Here is a 6,118-nt window from a genome sequence, read left to right on the forward strand (position 1 = left end):
TAATTGCAAGGTGAGGTTTGAGTTGGCTCCAGTGGCTGGTGAAGGCTGTCCACTGCCATGGGGAGAGACCCCACTAACATACTTACTGCCTGGGAAGATGGGACCTGGGAGTGCCATAGAAGTGCCCTGTGTATACAAAATGTTAGTGCTGTGCTCGACCATGAGGAAGAGCCTGCTTCAAGTCCAATCTGACTCTCTCGCTCCCTGGGTTGCATGATGCTAAGTGTGCAAGCAAAACCACCCCAGTGGCTCTCAGTGCTCGGCTGTGCAGGAGAGCTGAGTCTGATACCCTGGTCTCTTGGTACAGGGGCTAGGAGTGCTGTTGGGTTTGGCCAACTATCCTACCAGCAGTGAGTTCTTCATGCTGCCACATGGGAGATCTGTGCTTGATTGCAGTGTCCTCTCCTGAGCTGCTGAGGGCTGGGGCTCAACCTCTGGGTGAAGTACGTTTCCCAATTAAGTTAGCAAGTTGTGATGCAGTTGGTTTTTCTAAAACAGCAGTCTACGGGGCCTCTGTTCTCACCCCAGCCTCCGAGTGCTGCCTGTCACCAGCGGCAAAGGCAGAGAACTACAAACTAGCTCACACTTGGCAGGAAGCACAGAACCACAGGCTGCATGCGCACCAGAGGTTTCCTGTAAATTGCTGCACATCAAGTCTCCTAGGCATAGGGCAAGATGCAGCCCTGGCCTGACACTCCTCGCTGACTGGAAAATCCATACAGCTTCATAACACGGAGCACTAAAAAATGGGGGCAAAGGGGGAAGCAGGGGGGCTAGATCCATCACTACGCTGGTGCCAGCATAGGGGTTTGATACATCTCCTGCAAAGGTGCTGTGGTGCAAGGCTGTATAGGGCCCAATGCACTGGACAGGGAGAGAGTGGAGTCACTGGAGGGGAGGATAAAGGGCTCATCCTTTGTCCCTCGGTGTAATCCACTGAAGATGTTCGAAGAGTTTAACAGGTTTCTGCTATAGTGCCTTTCATTCCAAAGCCTCACACTTACTATGGACTCCAGCCCTCAGGCTTCTGGACTAGGCCAAACTCCAGATGACTCCAGTGGGATTTATGCTCGAGTAAGAGCTAAACAAGGAGTGCAGGATTTGGTCCTAGAGATATGATTGCATTGAAATGCAGCCACCTCTAGGTTGGAGAACAGAAAGCTACTGACCTACAGCGCATTGCATGGCAATAGCGGAGGGGAAATTTTGGTCAAGGCGATCCGGGCAAAAAGTGTTTTGGCATCTGTAACATCTATGAAGAGCAGGCAGGACATTGTTCTTTCAGGACCCATCTTAAATCTCTCTTTGTTCACTGCCTAGGTATTTGAATATTCCTGAGTTCTATATCGAGTGTTACTTGTGTTTTAAAAATTAACTGAACAGTTTGAAATGAACCCCTCAAAATGCCTGAGGAATTTTAGCTTTCAATACTCACAAAGGTATTTCAGATCTGAGTTATTGGCTGGCTTTGAGCCATAACAAAGAGATGAGAAAGTCCTAGCATCTGGGAAGTCCCTGGGGCCTTTCTTGGTTCCGCTTTTGCTGCAGTGTCTTTAGGGGGCAACAAGACATGCTCCTCTATCAATGAGTCATTTGTTTGTTGAGGTTGTAGGGTTCCCCATGCTTGCCATGGATGAGCCAGTGAACTGGGTCACCTAATTCACATTGGATCATTGAGGAATCTGGCTAGTAGAGTCACTTTCCAGAGGGAAGCTGGGCTTTGTCACTGAGAGGGGGAACTGCTGCATGTCTCGTTGTGGGTGTTACCCATCCACCTACACCTCTTTGGGCCAGATGCTGAAGAACCTCACACACTCGCAGCATCTGCAGCTGAAATGCATTGTGCCACATGAACTGAATTGTCAAATAGCCTGAAAACCGTCAAACTGTGGCTATGGACAGGCAAGTGACTCTGTGAAGTGACCTGGTGTATTTCCATCTAGTGGTTCTGGATTCCATGACCTCACTTTACAAGCCAAAAAAGAATGGGTCTGATTGTCCACTCAGTGACACCAATCGTATGCCACTGTAACTCCATTGACCTCAGTGAATTCACACTGGCATAAAATTTGTATTACAGAGAGGGGAATCCGGTCTGATACTTCTAACTGCCAGCAGTGCAATCTTGCTCTGCCATCCACACCACCAAGTGGTGCCCCACCTGCTTTGGACCCTACCAGCACTAGCAAAGAGTCAGCAGTGAGAATCACACTGGGGATTCTCCTGATGCTGTGGGAGGCAGAGGGTACTCCATCTCAATGCCCAAGTTGCATAGACTCTAGGGCTGGGTGGAGTTTCTTGTTTTGGTCAGTAAACTCAGCCAGTGTGACTGCAGGGAGCACATATGCTGAGTCACTTTCTGATCACGGTCACACTTAAACAATTTGTTACATCTCTTAGGTCATGTCTACACCGCAATCGGAGGTGTGTGACTGCAGCACATGTAGACATACCCCAGCTAGCTAACCATTGTAGTGAAGCCACGGCAGCACAGGCTGTACAAGCCCACGCAGGACCCTGAGTATGTGTGTAAATGGATAGCCCGTGCTACTGCAGCTTCACTGACGTTAGTTGAGTGAGTTAGCTCAAAGCTAAGGTGAGTACATCTACATATGGTGCAGTCCCACTTCTGACTGCAGTGTTGACATAAGTTCAGAGAGATTTCTTATGACATGTACTGTATTTAGCAATTACCTAAGGAAGGAGACCTGGACATTGGCAAGCAACCAAATGCATCTGTGGGGTAGAATGTAACTGGTGTTGTGTTCTGAAATCTGTTTTCCCCCTTAGAGCCACCTTCCCAGGCTTCCCTTGTGTGCAGCCCACCTATACAGGCCAGCAGGAACAGCCAAGATGGGATTTCTTCCTTTACAGTTGCAGCCAATCCCTGTAGTCCACCAAACTATGTATGCATGACCCTCAATGTTCCCATGGGATCCCCATAGCTGGGCCAAGTACCCATGACCAGTCCCCCACAATTCCTCTTGAGGTCTCTGAATTCTCCAGGCAGAGTGTTTGAAAAGAAGGCAAATTTACCCTCCTGGGTAATTCCTGGGTCACCTTTCCTGTTCCCACACGCTCTCTTGCTTGCCAGAGTGGCACAGCAGGACTGTCAGAGAGTGAAACTGAACAGCCCCGCCACCCCCCCCCCATGGTCCTGTTTGGAGCTACACTTCCCATTTTAACTTTCCTTTCAAACAAAACTCTGTCTAACATTGTTTTAATCATGCCTCTAGGGTAGGGACGTCCCTTCCCTCCACCTAAGTGAACACCAGGACTGAAACCAGGGCCTCAGTCCCCAGGGCCCTACACAAGCAAATCCGACCATGGGTGGGGATTTCCAAAGCACACGTCCCACTGACAATGCCCACCTAGGTCCTTTAGAAAATCCACCCCCATCCCTTTGTTGAGCGTAGATGCCACAGAATCAGCTCTCGTCAATGACGCAGTCAGCCTTACCTAAGGGTACTGAAGCTGAGGGGAGGGGCGTGAATTTTTGTACAGAGGAAGAATGGGCCAGTGATTAGAGCACTAGTCTGGGCTATGTGGAATTTGGGTTAAATTATCTGCTCTGCTACAGACTTCCTGTGGGATCCTGGGCAAGTCCCTTAGTCTCGCTAGACCTCAGTTCCTCCTGTGTAACATGCACTGATAACAGCACTGCCCTACCTCACATTGGTGCTGTGAGGGTAAATACCTTAAAGATTATGAGGTGCTCAGATATTGTGGTAATGGGACCCAGATAAGTACCCACAATAGATAGTCATTTTAGCATCTGCATCACTGAAAAGAAAGGGCTACAAGGAATTACATCAGCTGAGGATCTGCTCTTATGTCTTGGAAGATCTTTGTGTCTCCTCTGCCTAGTTTCTTCTTTTCTCCCCCCTCCTGTGCTGTATGTCTGCACCTCCCTGTCCTGCCCACGTCTCTTACCGTTTCAGCCCTTCTCTTTTCTTTCAAGTTCTCTTTCATCACCCAGTACTGAGTCCTTATTAGCATTAAGTGTGATCTGTGTGGGTAAAGGCTCTTAGCATCTCACAGCACTTCAGGCCAGTTCTCACTTCCCCGTCACATGTATCACTAATATGCAAGTGGTTTGCGTTTGAGGTACAAGTTGCGAAGAGGGGACCGGGGAGTGAGAAACTGGGTCAGGAAAGTGGTTAACTCAAGGTTTCAGCCTGCTCATTCATCAGCTGCACCAAGCCCATCACCCCTCCAGTGCTTTTGCATCTCTGGTTCTGGGTGCTGTTGTTAAGGCCTCAGCCTTTCTCGCCTTTATCTGAAATGCATTGTTCAAGATGGCAGGAAGAGATAAGAAAACCTCCACACAGCAGTTTTTGTAGGTTCTGTTTTCCGCACGCCTCTCGACTTACAGAACAATAGAGGGGAGATGTTTTCTGCTTTCATATCAGAGCTTGTCACAGGGCCCACTGACTGGTAGGGTACTGAAGATTAGCTCTACTTCAGTCCTATGCCCCAGGAGTCTGCTGCTCACTGCATGCCCTGCCATCGCTCATGCACGCTCTCTCTCTCATTCAGGTTAATTATCCTAATTTAACCTGCTCTGCCTTGTATGGGGTCGACACCCCAACACAGAGCTGCCCATTTCTAATTCTAGCTTTTACTTTCTGGTCTTCTCCAAAAGGCTGGAGTAGATTAGAGAGTCAACTGCTATTGTTGGGAGCAAGTAAAGGGCTGGATAACATGATGACCGTAATGTAATAAACGGAGTAGAGATGGGCCTGAGCCAAAAGCCCTTTGAAAACACCCCTGAAATTTGGGAACTTTCAGATCTAGATCCACGCTTTGCAGATAGTCCCTAACTCTACAATGGGATGAAGCCTGGATCCTCAAGAGCACCCTAAAATTAAGAAAAATTTGGATATGGATCTGAACTCTCTGTCTTATCCCATCTCTGATCGGTAACTACAGACAGAAAGGAATACCCAATGATGATCATGTGAAAGACTCAGGAGGAAATTCCCCCCTCCCGCTCTATGTACAACTACTAGGTGCATTATGGGATTTTTTAAACTTTCTCTGGAAGCACCAGGCATAGACGACTGCCAGAGCCAGGGTACCAGCCTAGCTGGCTTTAAAATAGTCTAATCTGAAATAGACTATGGTCCTGTATTCCCAAAAAGCAGACGCAGGCTGAAAGATGCTTCAAGAGGCACTTGGGACCAGGATTGATCTGAACAGCCCCTACAAGTGACAGAAGTTTGGGATTTGGACTGGTCAGTTCAGCGAGAATGCCCAGAGAGAGCTGTGGGCCTTGTCAGTGGATAGGATGGATACTATGGAGAAGACTCTAGTAACTGGGGCAAAGATTGAGATGCTGAATCCTACTGGAGTGGATGGTGCTTTTCTTCTCCCAAACTTTCCTGGTAGAACACAAATAGAATAGGAATAAGGTGCACAGTGGGCCCAGTCCACCAAGATCCCAAGTATTTGGGGCTCTCAAGCCCTTTAGTGATTTAGGGAGGCTTTTGAATGAAATACTATTCTGAAAAGAAAATATGGAACTTGAACTAAAAGACATCTGTTCACATTCTGCACTGCTACTAAAGATCATAACATGTGATACAACTGCTTCTGGCCTTCCCATGGAAACTAGCACATGTCAACACCTGGCGGGCACTTGCCAACCAATCAACCACATGACAAGTTGCTAGTGATGCACTACAACACCTGTGTGTTCTCCTATAGACTTGCTTCCTGTCTTTGTTTCCCAGCAGTCTGGAGTGATGAGCATAATGAAATGTAGGTTTATATTGTTCTCAAAGTGTGATTTGGTTAGTCACCTGATTCGATTTGGTTCTATACCCGCAAAACTTCTGGACACTACTCTCTTCTTTGCCAATGAGGAGGTTGGTGCTGGCAGTGATACCAAACTGCAAAGGCACATACTCTAACTGTAGTATGACTGATTGCATATCAGAGTTACATAACTTACATCAGTTTTAAAGCATCACCAATATAAAAATAAACAATCTGGCAAAAAAGTGAATACAGTAAAAATTCCCACAAAACTGGCTGATCTTATTGTAACCACCCCCTCAAATAAAACCCAGAGAAAATGCACAGGCTCCAGCTGGTACAGAATGCAGTTGTTTGT

This window comes from Trachemys scripta, chromosome 1, assembly GCF_013100865.1.
Source record: "Trachemys scripta elegans isolate TJP31775 chromosome 1, CAS_Tse_1.0, whole genome shotgun sequence".
Taxonomy (NCBI): domain Eukaryota; kingdom Metazoa; phylum Chordata; order Testudines; family Emydidae; genus Trachemys; species Trachemys scripta.